Genomic DNA, 17,724 nt, shown 5'->3' on the forward strand with positions numbered 1-17,724 from the left:
TGCTCCTCTCCGTGGCGCTTATCAACCAGAGTTCAGTTTACGTCTCCCCTGTAGCATTTATACAATTATATAGTTATGTGCGTATTTTGATTTATCATCTATCTCAAACAAGAGGCGGTGAGCTTCACGAGATCAAGAACAGTATCTGTCTTGCTCAACACCTAATACACAATACCTGGCCCATACTAAGCACTCAATAAATATTTTTCCATCACAGAATAAAATTCTTATTCCCCCCCTGGCCCGCGTTCCCCATATCTAATCAGTCACCAAGTCCTATGGACCCCGCCTCCTAAGTACCCCTCAAGTCTGTCCACTTCTCTCCATCTCCGCTGCTACAGCCTGGTCCACCCTGCTGCCCTTTCGTACCCAGGCCACTGCACATGCGGCACAGCTGGCCGCTGGCCTCCACACGGCTTCTCTTCCCCTATTTCCAAGGCATTCTCTCCCCAGCACCCGAGTGATCCTTCAAAGCCCCACTTCTAGTTTAAATTCTTCAGTAGCCTCTTACTGCCATTGGGACGAGACCCAAATATCCATTGTGGGTTACATGCCCTGCACAACCTGGCCTCTGCCTTCCTCTCCAGCGGACTCATCACCTGTCAACACCTGTCGGTTTTCAGTCCCCTCGGCTCACCTCCCTCTCTCACCTGCAGGCCTTCACATGTGCTGCTTCTCTACTTGGAATCCTACTCTCCTGCCCAGAGAACCCTTTACTTCTTCTCACACTCACTGCACTTGTAGTTACAAATTTAGTGTCTATTTTCTAGGTTAAACCAGGAACTTCATGAGAACACAGACACTGCCGTATTTAACTGCTCAATCCCCTCTGCCTGGGGCTTACCTGTCCCTCAACAAAGATTCACTGCATGGATAAATGAAGAAAGGAAGAACACAGAGTTAAATGAGTGTTGTCCAACTTTTACTTCTACTTTGTTTCGCATCTTGATAATTTTCACACAGTTGTAGAAATCATGGAATTTATTTGAACATTCATTTCCTTATCTTTAGAAAGGGGATAATACACTCGCTTTCCAAGGACTTCTAATAAAGATTAAACATGACGACGTAAAAAATTTAAAAGTGCATTATTAACACTGATGGTAATAGAAATGTCAGGGATTGTAAGTATTGTTGGAGACAGAGAAAGAGAGAAAGTGTAGGAGAGAAATATAGGATTTCTGAGCTGGAAGGACGTTTAGAGACACATAGAAAACTTCGCCTAATTTACAGATGAGGAAACAACTCAGATAACCTACACACTTGCTCAAGTTTCCTAAGCAAATGCACAGGTGAACTCAAACCAGGGCCTCCTGACTTCAGTCCACCATAAGCAACCAGAAGTCCAGCTGTAAGAAAGCTGGCCAGTCACTAGTCCAGAGAAGACCCTGGGGGCTTACAGAACTCACAGCTGCACCTGGACTCACACCTTCCCTGTCTGGTCTAGGCTCAAAGCAGAAACCCACTGCCCCAAATGCCTGCTGTCCTGTGACAGTGCACGTGCATACACACTTGCATAAACATACATACATACACACGCACACTAAACCACCCTTGCGGGGACTTCCCTGGTGGTGCAGTAGTTGGGAGTCCACCTGCCAATACAGGGGACACGGGTTTGAGCCCTGGTCCAGGAGGATCCCACATGCTGTGGAGCAACTAAGCCCGTGTGCTGCAACTGCTGAGCCTGCGCTCTACAGCCCACGAGCCACAACTACTGAGCTCACGTGCCACAACTACTGAAGCCCACACGCCGCAATTACTGAAGCCTACATGCCTAGAGCCCGTGCTCCACGACAAGAGAAGCCACCGCAATGAGAAGCCTGTGCACCGCAGCAAAGAGTGGCCCCCGCTCACTGCAACTGGAGAAAGCCTGTGCGCAGCAGCGAAGACCCAACGCAGCCAAAATAAATAAAAATAAATAAATAAAATAAAAATAAACCATTCTTGCAGGTTCTATGTAGGAGAGCCTGACATCACCACATGGGTACTTCCCTAGTCACCCTGCAGCTGTAGTATGTGACAAGCTCCTGGTCACCTCATAGACCCAGATACCCATCTCTATGGGGCAAAGGGCCATGTCTAACACAAGTGTAATGCGTAGAAGGGCTTTTACGTCCTTTTCCAGTTAATTGACACAGTGTGTGATTTGGCCCCTACATCCAGCCCTAAGTACAAAACACTATAATCACTACAGATGATACTGTTGTGACGTGACCCTGTTTTCCCAACCACACGTTAAATAATATACTTGCTCACCGGCTCCCACCTGCCTAAGGAGACCTTGTGATTAAACCTGTAGCCTCCCCTCACTGGCACGTGTACTGTCCCGGCCGTATACTCATAGACACTCCCATGTCCTCAAAACGAGCAGCCTCTAAACACACAAGCGTATTTCTGCTATATTCAGTTTACATCTACAGACAGCATGTGCTACACGAACATCTCCAGTTCCACTCTAGTGACACAATGTGTGTCTGCCTCCTGCAACCCCACTGACACTATTTCTAACATTATCTTTACCCCTTTGGAAATACTGGTGGTCACCGGCTCAGCCCCCATGTCCCTATACTTGGTCCTGTCCTATAATCCTATGACAATCAGGCATTGCGAGTCTAGAACGTGACAGAGCTAAAAGAAATCTGTAAAACAGGGTTTTGCTCACATAAGGGCATCAGGAGAGAGATTCGTTTTGCACTTCCCACTTTGTATGAGTCACCTCCTCATCGCCCTCTCACCGGTGGTGAATAATCATTTTTATCTGAGCACAGCACAGGCAAAGACAGAGCACGGCACCACGGTGATCTGGCCTCCCTCCAGACCAGGGTCATTTTTGCATCTGCTGCCCCTGTTCACGTGCGACTTCTTTCAAGACAAAGCTCCAAGTCAGCCCATTGACACAGCGTGTGATAGAATTCAATAGTCCCCGTAGAGCCCCCAGTACCTTAGCTCTTGTCCATTTCAAGTCACCAGACATCAATTTGTATTTCAAAGATATCCCTCCTCCTTATCTCCCACCCCCATTACACTGCTTCTTCTTCAATCCAGTGTCAAGTGCCACGTGTACTTTTGAGGAACATGCTTCCTGGATTGTCTAGCAGTGTCAGTTTCAAATATTCTGACTTACACCACAAATCACTGAGATACTCGTGAGGTTACAATAGTTCTGCATTTACACTATTATCGCCTATATGCTATTTTAGGAAACTACCCACCAAATCAAAGGAAATGTTCTCATTTTGATTTCAAAAATAAGATCACCACACAGATGGATGCCGCTATTTGCTGTTTCACATTATGGCCCTCAGTGCTACAAAGACATCAAAATTAAGCGTAGCTTTCTGGACCACTAACTGCTGAGACCTGTGTTCTACCCATTTTAGGAAAGCCCCAGCATCCAAGTGAAAACTGTAATAAACACCTCCATCGACCCCTAACGTCTGAAAATATCACATCATCCACTGCCTTGCAGCCCTGAGGGGCTCACACAGACCATCAGTAGTGGCAGTGCTGAAATATACCCCACAGGCCCACCTGTGGCCCCGGTGCCATCCACACAGGTGTGAGTGTTGAGTGGCCTGTTTGGGTCCCTAACATAGACCCTGACGTTCACCTTGCTCTGGCCCACCCTGTAGACACCACACATGACCAGCTCCTGTTCACTCCACAGACATGGTGAGTGACTCACCCCTGTCTACACCACATTCTGTAAATCGCCCGTTTGGGTGTACACGACTTGAGTGACACTGGAGTAAACGCTGATCCTGTTCTTGTCGCACCACATAGTGACTGACCACACCAGACACCATGAATGACATGGCCCTGTCTATCCCACAGACACCGTGCTTAATGCGGCCACAGGCAACCCCAGAGAGACCACGCCGTGGACAGCCATACGCTCGAGGGACCCCTGATCTACAAAGACTCTTGACTATATTTAGAATCACTGTATCCTTCTGATAAGAGGGATTCCTTCCCCCACATCCTGACTTCTCTCTCTTCCCCACCAAGACAATGACAGACCTGCCTCCTGCCGGACGGTCTCACTCAGAATTGACACCCCTTTCCCCTCCCCAGCCCCCCAAGAATCCCCTCAGTGGACACGGCTCCAGTTTCAGGCCCACAGATTGGTTAACAAATGACCCCCATTTTGCCAGGGCCCAGGTGTGGATAAACCAGGAAGTCTGAACAAGGGGCCACATCAGGAGCTGTTTAGCCAGGAGCTGAGATTTCTGGGGTAGCCAAGGATGCAATACCCAGGACTGCGGTGGGGGAGCAAATGGGGGAGGAAGCTAGAAAAGAAAGTCACTCTCCCCCGCCTTGTCTGTCGGACACACCTTTCCCCCTCGATGGGACAAGAGGCCCAGCCAGAGTTCACTCCTCACTCCCTGGGAGACAGGAGGGCAAATCTGTCTTGGGAATCCCAGATCCAGGAAGGAGAGCGGGGGCTGAGATCTGAGAATCCAGCGGCTCCCACGGGGATGGGCTCTCCTAGGACAGTCTCCCTGGAGGGAGGTTACGAATGATCTTCAATCCTAGACCTCAGCAGGGTGATCTAGCACCCCAACTCTGAGGAGCTCTCTTCCTACTTCCCCAAGTTCTGCACGCAACGCTGTGATCAACGCGAAGCTGTGGAAGCACTCGCCGTACGTGGGGAGACCGGGTGGAGGGCAGGGCGGGAGCCGTTGTTTACAGGTTAAAGCACCTCGGCTAACACGGAACAGCTATGTACTTATTCGACATACACAGTATGCGAACCCATAGGAAGGTACGGGAAGGAAGGCCCAGGCCTGGTTAAGAAAAAAGGAGACAACAACGTATCTCCAGGGAGGGAGTACGTCCACGAAGGGAATCTCAGTTATTCCTTATTATAGGGGTTAGCTTTCCCCAGGGCCTAGACTTTGAAGAAAGGGCCCTCATTACCGGCCCGCGGATCACCTAGGGGCAGGGTGCCCATTTGCAAGGCGGGGACCAGGCCGGAAGCAAGTTTTTCCCCGGCAAGAACCTTTCGTCCAGCTGCCCTCCTCTTCCAGACCAAGGTACTCGGTCCTACATCCCGAGCTCTGCCTATCTGCCCAGCACCCCCCCCCTCCCCTTTCCGGAGCCTGCGTCCCCGGACCCAGCCGGGGCTGGCCCCAAGGTGAAGGCCTCGATTCCGGCGCTTCCCGCCCCTCCCTGACCTCCGCCGGGGCTCGACAGCCTCCCGCCCGGAGACGGGAGCTGCGGGGGAGGAGGGCACCCACCTGGGAAGTGTCACATGCTGTCCTGGCCCAAGAGTCCCCTCGGGTCCCCGGCGCCGGCCGGCAGTCCCCAGCGCAGGCCCCGGCCGCCCAGCCGCCCCGCCCGGCCGGGAGGGAGGGAGGGAGGGATCTGGTTCTCTTCGGAAGTTTCAGGTGAGGAAACCAGGGACACACCTTCCTGGAGGAGGGCCGGGGCCCGTCCGCGCCGCAGCCTCATTGGCGTGAAGGGAGCGCCCGCGTCAGAGCTGGGAAGTGCCGGCCGGGCCGGGAGAGGAGCCCGGGGCTGGCGGGACAGCGGCCGGCGGGGGCCCCCCCCCGAGGGCGCGGGACGCGGAGAGCGGAGAGCGGGGCCTCGCCCGGGCCCGGCTAGGTCTCTCAGAGCTGCCTGGGTGTTTCTTCTCCCCCAGCATTTCTTCAGGTCTTTACCTGAGCCGGACCCATGCCGATGTGTTTTCTGTTGATGTTCATCTCTGGGCCAGTCTGTGTCTCTGAACTTCTGAGTTTCTGTGTCCGTCTGTATTTGCCTGCGTGTCATCAGGCCTCCATGTTCATTTCTCTTCCTTGACGGCTACCTGTCTCTCCCTTTGTGGAAGGGTGTATCCTGCTCCCTTCTCCCTGCCCTGGCTCCTCCCTCTTCTCCTTTCTCTCCCTCTGACTCCCTGAGAGGGCGGCTCTTAGGGCCTGGCAACGTGCATCTCTAAAACAGCATGTCTAGGTCTTTTCTCCGCGCATTAACTGAGCTCATGTCTCCCAAGGTGTGTGTTCCTCCTGCATTCTTCCCAGGACTTGTGTGTGTTTGTGCGGAAGTATCGAAACCTATGTCTCAGGCCTGTGTGTTTTCTCATGCCTATATATATATATTTTATTTTTCTGATATTTTCAGGGAAACCTTGTGTTCTCTTGGTCTCCGAGTCCAAGGCTGAGTGGGTCAATCTTTACGCATCTCTGTAGACTTCAAAGAATGCCAAAATATTCTACCCTGCAGACACACTCACACACACACACACACACACACACACACACTGTAAGAAGCCCTCATGTAGGGGACAGAGATTTTTGGTATGTTCATTTCAGTTAGATCAGCCCCCAACCTCACTCGTTACTCCAGTCAAGTAGACCCTTGATGGGCTTTCTGGCTGTTTTGCTCTTAAGACTGCCGTGACCTATAAGCCCAAACAGCTATTCGGTGAGACCACTTCCCGATTACTGTGCCCATTGGCTGCTGCACTGATCCCAGCTGAGTAGGCCTAACAGTACTTGGAAGGGGGCTTTAGGATAGCATGTCATTAAGGCAGAATGGTTTCTTTTCCAATAGGGTCCTGAAGCAACTCTATATTCAAAGAACGCACTACTTTGGCTATAGTTCTCCAAGGAGTTAAGCCCTAAATAGTCCAGCAGCCTTTAGCCTACGCCGAGCTGCTACGTAAGGTGTGGGAAGCCATGGGGAGAACCAGAACTAGGAGTCCAGGTATGTAAGGGCAGGCCTCACACATGCCATTGGCTCAGCAAGAGGAGAAGAAGGGGCGGTGCAGTAAGTCAGAAATGTGAGCCAGAGCTGTCTGTTTCTCAGTTGGGAGAGAGCATTCGGGCCAGGGTGTGAGGGCGCCCTGGGCTTCTAAGGGCTGAGCAAAGCAAGCAAACTCCCGATCTTTGGGCAGAAGTGACCCATCTCTGCTGCTTCATGCTGCCTCCTGGGAGTGGCCGCTGTAGTCAGAGGCGCTGGGACTGCCTTCCAAACCATCCTGGCTGTTCTTTCTGCTCCGCTGTGGCTTCCCTCGGCTCTCCCTCTAGCCCTTTGTTTTCTCTGAATGTGAAGTCTCATAGACTTGACCTCCTCTTGTTCTGCTAGCTCTGACCTATCAGCGTTTTTGGTTTTTTTAAGTCACCGCCCTTGATTCAATGATCTTGGGGTCATTGAGAGTTAGGCATACAAGGCTTGACCTGACTTTTCAGCTAGTAGTGACATGTAGGCAAGTTAAAACTCACCCCTCAGGGAGCTGATCCTTCCCACGGAGCGCCCCTGTCTGCAGGGTGTTTGCACGTGCGAATCATCCAGCGCCCCAGCCTTCTCTTGCCTTCACTTTGCACACTGGCGTTCTCTTTTTTCTTCTTTTCCATTTCTTGATGCTTGCTCTTGGTGAGTGGGCTTCTTAATAAGGCCTGTCATCCTATACCAAGATCTTGATATCTTGTTTGGGCCATTTCCTCTATAAAGACCAGAGAGGAGAGAGAATGATACGGTAGGAAGAGGGTGGGATTTAGATTCAGATGGGGTGCTTTGGGTCAATTTGAATCCCACCCTCACCGCCTACTTAATGCAAAAATCTGGCATATCAACTTCCTGTACTTCATCTTCATCTTTCTAGGCTTCATTATCCTACTGTCTTAAGTGGGGATGATATTTAATAATCCCTGCCTCACTGGGTTGTTGTGGTGAGTCAGCAAGGTAATATATAGAATCACCTTAGTACAAGTGTAGAAGGTGATTGATATGGTTTCCTTTCGTAACAGTGCCTGATAGTTCTGTATGTTGAATGAATAAATTTACAATATCAAGGTGATAAGAGATGGGAAAGGTAAACCAATTCAAAGTAAAGGTATTTTAAAATGAGAGCTGTATTCAGTGGGGGGAAAAAGTAAAAGGTTCTCGTTTGGGGGGACATGTTAATTGCAGACAGTGCCTTTGAGATCCAGCCATGATGGAGGAAGGACAGAGAACTGTCCTCTGTAGTTCTAGGTATTGGGAGCAAAGGGATTACAGTGACCTTCTTTGAAGCAGGAGTTCATCAGAGTTCTCCCTGGGGCTGTCACTGCCCTGACCAGATGTCACCATCCCATGTTATTGGCTGTGTGGCCTCCCACTTGGTTAACTGACCCTCAGCGGATCCAGCACTAGTTCTTTGAATAGTGCTCTGGACTATTAAGTTAAGAAAAGAACTCAGTTCTTTTCTTAACTTGGTCAACCATGGTCTGTTTATCTTTCTCCTTTAAATCCATCCTGACTTGGCCAGTGTGGTTCTTAACTATCCTGTTCTATTCTGATGAACATATTTTTCTTTCTCATCCTTCGTTTCCCTTTATGTATTTATTTTCTCAACCTCTGTACATTGGCGCTAGCCTATGTAATGCTGTTCAAGGTATAAATAGTAATTGCCTCATTCTTTTTTTCATTTGTTTACTTAATATTCATTTTTAGAAGTCAATATACAAAAACCAACTCTCTGCCCACAAAGAGCTCTCAATCCAACTGAGGAGAGAAACAAGTAGCAAATAATGATAGCAGAGTGTGACGAGTATTACGCTGACATCTACACAAAGTGTGATGCATGAAAGAGAGAGCACTGCTTGGGGAGCAAGAGAAGGCTTCAAGGATAAGGTGATGTTGGAGTTGACTTGTCTTTAAGAAGTACACTGTTACATGGTGGAGAGGAGGCTAGAGTTAAGGCATACCAACAGTGGGAATGGTATATGCAAGAATAGAAGCATAAGCACATTCTGTTCAGGGAAGAAAAAATAGTGGGCTTAACATGAAGTATGGTAAAGAAATGGCCGAGAAAAACAAAGAAAAAAGAAGTGGTAACTATGTAAGGTGATGGATGTTAATTAGCTTGATTGTGGTGATCATTTCAGAATGTATATGTATATTGAAACATCAAGCTGTACACCTTAAATATATACAATTTTTATTTGTCAGTTATCCTCAATAAAACTGAACAAAATCCTTTAGAGGAGACGCATCTCTGGAAGCATAAAGTCCAAACTCAATAGCATGTATGGCCTTCAGGACATTTCATAGCCTGACTTCACACTCTCCCCAGGTCTCTGGACGCTCATAGTTCTTGAAATTTCTCCTATAGGTATATATATTTTTTCTTTTTTTAAAATTTATTTATTTATTTATGGCTCTGTTGGGTCTTCATTTCTGTGCGAGGGCTTTCTCCAGTTGTGGCGAGTGGGGGCCACTCTTCATCATGGTGCGTGGGCCTCTCACTATCGCAGCCTCTCTTGTTGTGGAGCACAGGTCCCAGAAGCGCAGGCTCAGTAAGTGTGGCTCACGGGCCCAGTTGCTCCGCGGCATGTGGGATCCTCCCATACCAGGGCTCAAACACGTGTCCCCTGCATCGGCAGGCGGACTCTCAACCACCGCGCCACCAGGGAAGCCCCTATAGGTATATTTTTTTAACTTGGGCACATATATCATAGGAAAATATATATGCATCTGCATCTTATTCAATTAAACCTCTTCAAAATGTCTGGGAGTTAGTGTCTGAGAATGACCACATCTTTCCACAGAATGGTTACAGCCATGGAGAGTGCCAACAGCTGTAAAGTGACAGTATGGGATCCTATCCCGTACTGCAGTCAGCAATCCCCGGAAGTGCTATTATTCGTATTGTCTTACTTTTTTTGAGTGTTTCATTTGGGGATGTTTCAGAAGTTCTCCCATCCCCAAATCTTGGAAGATAAGGATGGAGATAAAGATGGTGATGAGCCCTGTTGGCAAAGAGACTAAAACCAATGAAGCCCATTTAGTGGAGTGTTCTGACTCTACTGCAGTGGTTCCCAAACCCGGCAAATCAGCAAAATATTTAAGAAAGATTTTTTTTTTCTTTGTTATTATTCGTTGGTTTGTTTTTAAGTGTCCCATGTGATTATGATGAGAAGCCAGATTTGGGACTCTTGATCTAAAAGCAATGGTTCTGGGCTTCCCTGGTGGCGCAGTGGTTGAGAATCCGCCTGCCGATGCAGGAGACACGGGTTCGTGCCCCGGTCCGGGAAGATCCCACATGCCGCGGAGCGGCTGGGCCCGTGAGCCATGGCCGCTGAGCCTGCGCGTCCGGAGCCTGTGCTCCGCAACGGGAGAGGCCACAACAGTGAGAAGCCCGCATACCGCAAAAAATAAATAAATAAATAAAATAAAATAAAATAAAAGCAATGGTTCTTTACCAGAGGCTTTTATCATATCACCTGCTAAGTTTTATGAATTGACAGTTGCCCCAAATCTATAGAGTTTCAATGGCATGGGGTCAAGCAGAACTATTGGAAAATGGCTCCTTGATGGTTTGGATAATGGAGACTCTCTGATCTACAGCAATGGTTTTAAAAGTTTTTATCTCACTTTCTATCAATAAAAGTATTTCAACAAGTATCCCCAATATGTGTTTTATTCATTTGTAAACAATATACATGTACCTCTTTATATTAATGCGAAACAGACATTTACAATAATGAGATGAAAACAAATATAATGAAAAGTTCTAATATTTTCATCCCATTCTCCCAATAGATCCACTGAGCATCCTGTTGTGTGGACCCCTGATAGAAAGAACGGGATCAGCGTTTCCTTAACTGGACCTCAACTCTTATTTAGATTTTATCATCGCCTGTAGCTGTCTTTAAGCAGAATCACCCCTGCCTAACCCAAGTAAGGCACTCTCACTCAATTATTTCATTTATTCAGTCATCCAACATATATTTCTTGTGTTCCCATTATGTGAAAGGCATTGAATGAGAGGCTGGGGATATCATGGTCCATGAGGTCCTAATGGGTACAAAAAGTATATATGTTTAACCTAGGAGAATAACTTTATCTGGAGAGTTGGAGAAATCAATAGTTTGGAAGTAATATTTCAGCTGAACTCTGAAGGACGAATACAAATGAACTAGGAAAAGAGGTTGGGAAATAGGGTTTCAGGAGGAGGTAAAGGATTTGAAAACCCTGAGGCAGGAAGGTCATGGGCTCATTTCAGGAACTGAACGAAAGCTAGAGTGTTTCAGATCTAGGGGTCAGGGTGGAGGGAGGGACATAGGCACAAAATGAAACTGATGACGTGAGTGGAGACCAGAAATTATGGGGGCCTAGGTGACCACATTAAGGATTTGAGACTTTATCCTGAGGGCAAAGGAAGCCATTGAAGGATCTAAAGCAAGGAGGTGACAGGGCTAGATGTGCATCTCAAAATGATCACTTAAGAATTGGGCTTCCCCGGTGGCGCAGTGGTTGGGAGTCCGCCTGCCGATGCAGGGGACACAGGTTCGTGCCCCGGGAAGATCCCACGTGCCGCAGAGCGGCAGGACCCGTGAGCCATGGCCGCTGGGCCTGCACGTCCGGAGCCTGTGCTCCGCAGCGGGGGAGGCCACAACGGTGAGAGGCCCACGTACTGTGAAAAAAAAAAAAAAAAAAAAGAATATAATAAATTATCTGTAATCTTTCCCCTTCTTATCTTTTGATTGGATTTAGAAACCTCTGCTTTCCCATTGCCCTTAGCTTACACTTTCCCTATTCCTACTTTCTGCAAACTTTTACACAGCCTTCAAGATCCAACAGTGAGGTTACTTCCTTGGTGAAGGCTTCCCGCTTCTCTAGTCCAAACTTCCTCACCATTTGGAGCTAGTCTCCATAATGGCACTTCCTAGGTTTTATTATAATTTACCTGCTTAATTTTTATTTGGGGAGGGCAGGTGCAGAAAGTTGGATTGATTACAATCTTCATGGCACACTGTCGTCTCTGGTTCCTTTGGTTTGTTCAAGTTTCCTCCTTTGTTTTGCTCATTTACTCCATTTGTACCATTAAAAACACCTGTATTGTTTGCATGGGCATATTTTTTATTTAATTTACATAATTGTTGCTGTGCTATCAATCTTATGATTTTTACTTTTGCCAATCAGAATAAATTTTGAAGGTCTAGTCATTTTTTGGTGTGAACCCTTATCCCTTCTATTTTTATTTTCCTTTTGCCCTATTTTCTTCTTCTATCCTCCTTTAATTTTATCTTATGTGTGAATATGTATGTGCAAATATATATTTATGAGCCATATTATATCCTTTTTGGTATGAGAAGTACACACACAGAGATACATACTGATATATACATAAATGTTTATACCAGCTCTTACATTAGCAGCAAGAGGGAGTTAGGGTCCCAAGAATTCCTCTGATGGGGGCTTAAAGTCAAATATTTCTTCTATTATTTATATATGTATTTTATTTTTTTCTCTTATTTAGGAGAAGCTGGAAAAGTGCATTATGTCTTTTGTGTGTGTGTATTTTGTCTTTTTTAGACTAAAATCTCATATTATTGAAAGAAAACGTTGGGTCTCTGTGCATTGCCTCTCCTTCTGATGGCCATGGTAAAAGGCAAAAACTGATAACCACGTGCTGGTTATTTTGAACACAGACATGATCTTAGTTCTGAACTTATTAGTTAAACACTGTCTTTCCCTTGTGCTGGTAGAAAGTCATTGGCCTTATTCCTAATCTCAAGCCCTTGATGTCTAACTCTGGAAGTATCTTGGTCCACCTCTCAAAGTCCCCAGGGATTGTCCTTAGGTACAAGTGTACCTCTTCCACCCTGATCCATCTTATCCCATTCTTCTTCCAAATGCAGCCACAACTCCCACAGCTGCACAGCAGGTTTTCCGCCCTACTCCTAAGAGCAGGCCCATAGTACCCTGGTGTCACCGTGCCCCGAGAGGTCGTGGCGGCAAAGGGAGAGGGAGTGACCGGTCATGTATTGCCGTGACACAGTTTTGATTGCCAAGGCACGGAATAGGAGACAGAAAAACGGAGACAAGAATAAAGATGAGCAGAGAGAGAGAGAGAGAGAGAGAGAGAGATGCCATTCACTTCAACAGAAACATCGTTCTAGTTCCTTATGATACAGATATTCCTGCTTCCGTGGCTCCCTCAAGACAGGGATACTGGAGCCATTAAAGACACAGAAGCAAAATATTTCAAAGAGTTAGGAGAACAGTTCAATCCTATCCCTTTTTTTTTTTTTTTTTTTGTGGTACGCGGGCCTCTCAGTGTTGTGGCTTCTCCCGTTGCGGAGCACAGGCTCCGGACGCGCAGGCTCAGCGGCCATGGCTCACGGGCTCAGCCGCTCCGCAGCACGTGGGATCTTCCCGGAGCGGGACACGAACCCGCGTCCCCTGCATCGGCAGGCGGACTCTCAGCCACTGCGCCATCAGGGAAGCCCAATCCTATCCCTTTTTGATGCTCAAAGAGTTCCAGGGAGGTCGTGATTTAGAAGATCAGACCCCTAGCTCCTAGGTAGTGGCCAAGTGAGGTTAGCATCCTCTTGATTGCTCTGGCTACCAGGGTTACTGAGCCCTTACTTTAGACTGTCTTGTGTTCGTGATATCATGACTGCATAAACTCAAGGTAGGGTGCTCACTGTTGTGGGGTATACAGTGGCAATGATGACATGGACTCTGTCCCTGAGGAATTTGGAAAATATAGATGCAAACCATAACATTCTAAAGCAGCCTCTGAGAAGCCTAAAGAGAGGTAAACATCAATGCCAGGGCAAGTTAAAGGAAAGTGTGATTAAAGTGGTAAGGAAAGGCTCCCCTGAAGAGGTGAGTCTTGAGCTGCCCCTGGGTAGAAAGTGTGGGCGGGTGTGGGAGACACATTCCCACGATGGCTGACACACTGCGCCACTCCTTAATACCCAGGTTCCATTCCTGACACGTGCCTGACAGTGGTAAGAGCAACATTTTGGAGAAGGAGTGGGCAGCAAGGTGAACATGAAGCCTTGAGGCATCAACGCGGGTATGTGTGGAGGTGGTGGAACCATTATCACCTGAAATCACCTTCACCCTCATGGCCCATATCAACCTCCACCAGAACGTTTTTGCACAAAGTGCTTCTTTGAAAGATTCATCCACAAATTTGGTCCCCAATCAAGGCGTATTTTGGATTTCTAGTTTCTGAAGGAAATGTGAGTTTTCTGCTTGGCAGAAGCTATAGCACCATCTTGTGGAAATAAATGCTTTAGGTCACAAGCCTTTTTGTTCTGAAAAGAGTAGCTATCTTTGCAAAAATCAATCTTGAAATGTGTTCTTGGCTCTAAATCATGCTTGGAACACACAATTTACAATTAACAAAAGGTTTCTCCTAGATTGTAAATCTTGATGGCTGAGTTAGCAGCTCTCAATCAGTGGCAGCTCTCTTATTTTCAGAATAATCCCATACACTTAGGATCCAATATTCTCTCACCTTAGGATTATTTCTTTTAGGCTCTGTGTCCTCAGGTTTGGGTTTTAACCACGTCCCAAGGGATCCCGTCTTCTCTGAAGCAGCAAAGCAACTCTAAATCCCCAATGAAAATAAAGGAAGATAAAGGAAGAAACACTGGCTGTCATGGCTCTTTTCAGAGGAGTTGAGAAAACGAGGCCCTTTATATTTAAGGAGCTAAAACACTGTAGTGGGGAGCTCAGGGAAAAATGCATACCTTCCAGGAACTTACAGAATCATTTTCTAGAAATTTCATTGGGTCCACTAAAAAAAATCCCTGGGAATATAGATTGTTTTATTAGATTTTGTTAAATTGGATTTTTAGTAGTTAAAAATGGCTCAAACGTCTAACATTCAAAAGTTTTCATTCACATTCTCTTTCCCCTGCTTGTCCCAAGAGGTAGATTTACCACAATGTTGGTGAAGCTTAAGCTTCCGAGCCCCTACCAAGGGCCCCTTCCAAGGCCAGAACTGTATTATAGTCATAAATTCACATGCTCTTTCTTAAAGAAGCTGCCCAAAGTTTCATAAGCGTCAGCCTAGTTTTGCTGTTGCCTGTCACCATCACCCCAGTTTCCAGCCTCTCTCTTTGGTTTCTTAGGTATCCCTCCAGAATTCTTTTACGTACATATGAGCACATACAGATATAGACTATCCACACCTCCTTCCATTATACTCGCTCTTCTCAATGTAACTCGGAAACTTTCTATGTAAGATATAGAAGAACATCCATATTGTTTTTTGTCTGTTTGTTGCTAACTTCATGACATTCCATTGCACAGAGGTACTGCTCTTTACGCAATCAGCCCCCGCTGGTGGAACTTAGTGTGTATTTATCTTACTTGGTATTGTTTTTGTCATTTTCTTGTCTCCTGGAGGGTTTCAGAGACTTAGATGGTAGCTAAAAATCTTCGGTGGCCACCGGTTTCAGAAGAGGTAAGGATTAAAATAGGTGAAATTGGCAGGGGTAGGGCCAGCCTTGGTAGGTGTCTAGGACTGTAACTCTTATCAAAACAGGTCCCCTAGTAACTACTATTCACAACCTAGCATGAATACGTGCATCTGCATGCTTATTTATGATTGTGAAACAAAGGATGGTTTTGCTAAAGAAATTCTGAGTATCTGAAGACAAGAGGAAGAGATAATTGTAAGCCTAGGGTGCCTCTAAAATCATACTGGGTAGGCGTTGACTTCACAAAAGGACAAATAGCCCATGAGGTCAGTAATACTCTATCAGTAACACTGCTGCAGCCCACAGAAAGATTCCCATTGCACACGCAATAACAATTTGTTCTGCTAGATCTGATGGAGAAGGGTCAAATAACCCAGGCATGGAGCACTGGATGTCTGCTGCACACCGGAAGATTCAATCACTTACTAGCTTGACTCTTTACCGACTTCAGCCACTACTTCCTTTCTGCTCTTCCAGTTCAATACAAACAACATGGGAATATCGCTTTGGATAACTGGAAATCCAGCCTTTTTACCCTCTCCACCATCTTAAAGTATCAGCTGTGCAATCTCCTATTACATCCTACTTTCTGGGAAGAAAGGATCACATACCTGTCTAGCAGGTTACCCCAAATCTAACCCTTTGCCCAGTTATAACTTTTGTTCAGACAATCTTCTTTGGCTCTTCCCTAATATCTGTCTTCCTTAGAACTGAATTGTAGTGGGTTTTAGTTAAAGAGAGCACATTTCAAATCCTCTATCTGTTTTATAAGGAGTCAGGTAAAATATACATAGAGAAAGTAGGGGAGGAGTAAAGAAAGAAGGTGAGAGAAGAGAAATGATGAATCTCTATGCTGTAGTATTAAAAACAGTGTTCAGTACTTTTCAGCTTAAGAATGGTTGACATGTATATTACCATTTTGAAACTCCCAGCACCCCTTTGGAACAGATAGGGTGGGTGGCATCTTATCATCATTTTATAGATGGGGAAGCAAAACACAGCAAAATGACTGATCATGACATACCTGAACTCAGGTCCCTGGGATCCCCTCCTATCTAGAGATGTGATGATCAGGGTTGACACTGGCTGGGTCCCTCAGGAAGTGATCTGGGGAGTGTTAGCAGTTCAGAATGTCTCTGCTGTAGTGGGGCCTAAAGGATTTGTCTTGAAGCTTTACTTGGATTGTATTTCACATAAAATTGAACACAAATCCATCATATGTATCAGTGGTAATGATGCTGCTGAGGGTCTGGGAGGGGGCTCAAGTCTCTCTATTCCACCCCTTAGTACCACCAGTTCTCGCGAGTTTCACTGTTGTCCCAAAGAGCCAGAGAGCTAGGGAACTCAGAGCCTCTGATTACTTGTGGCAGAGACTGCTAGATGTTTAACAAAACTGTTTCCTATTATTCCTGGGAAATAACATATATAGGCCAGATTTCCTTGTGGTTTTGTATGACCATGTGACCAAATTTTAGCCAATGAGATGTGAGCAGAAGTGCTAATCACTTTTAGGCCAGGCCCACTAAAGCCTCCACGCTTTTCCTCCTTCCAACACACATGACAACTTTGGGAACCACATGGACATGGTGACAGATCCACAAGGTATGAGGACCCTGTGTCTCTGAATCACCAGTTGATGGCCAATTGCTTACTGGTTGGGAACTCCTTCTCTGAGCAAGAAAAAAAAAAAATGTATTATGTTGAAAAAAATACCTTGGTACAATTTAGAACAGTCTAACAAAATCCTAAATGATATTAATCTTTGCTTATTTTGTCTGGGGTTTAACTATAGTGCGTGAGCAAATGTGTGCTGATATGTATTTAAGAGCCAGAAGGTCAAGAGGAGATCAGAATAAGGTAACCTAAATGAACTTTTTCTTTTCCTTTTTTAAATGGCAATACTGACCCTTGTTTAGTTTAAAATTTTCTAAAAATGCAGTATTATTTTTTGCAGTACACTTTCCATTTTGAGAGTCTGCTTAAGCCTTTAATGTTTATCATTTTGAATATTTTCCTGTACCTTAATATATGTCTGCACACACATACAAACACATGCACACACACACATAGGCTTTTCTCTATAGGAATGAGAAAGTACTATATCAATATGACTTCTTTTTCCTCACTTACTAGAATCTTCCAAATATTACATAGATAAAACTTGTTTATTTTAATAGCTGCATAATATTCCAGAATACAGATTTATAATGTTTTATTTAACAACCCCACTATTGAAGGATATTAGGTTATTCGTGACATTTTGCTATTGCAAATGTTTCAATTTAAAATAAATTTACACATAAGTATTTTTTATATATATATGTGAATATTTCTATAGGATGTGTTCCTAGAATTGGAATTGCTGCATCAAAGGTATGCACATTTTAATTTTGGAAGAGATATTCCTAAATAACCATGAAATCAATTTATATTTCCACCAAGACTGTGAGGAAATTCCTATTTGCCCACATGCTCAGCCATGCTAGAAAGTATCAATCTTTTTATTTTTGTC

This window comes from Kogia breviceps, chromosome 9, assembly GCF_026419965.1.
Source record: "Kogia breviceps isolate mKogBre1 chromosome 9, mKogBre1 haplotype 1, whole genome shotgun sequence".
NCBI lineage: Eukaryota > Metazoa > Chordata > Mammalia > Artiodactyla > Physeteridae > Kogia > Kogia breviceps.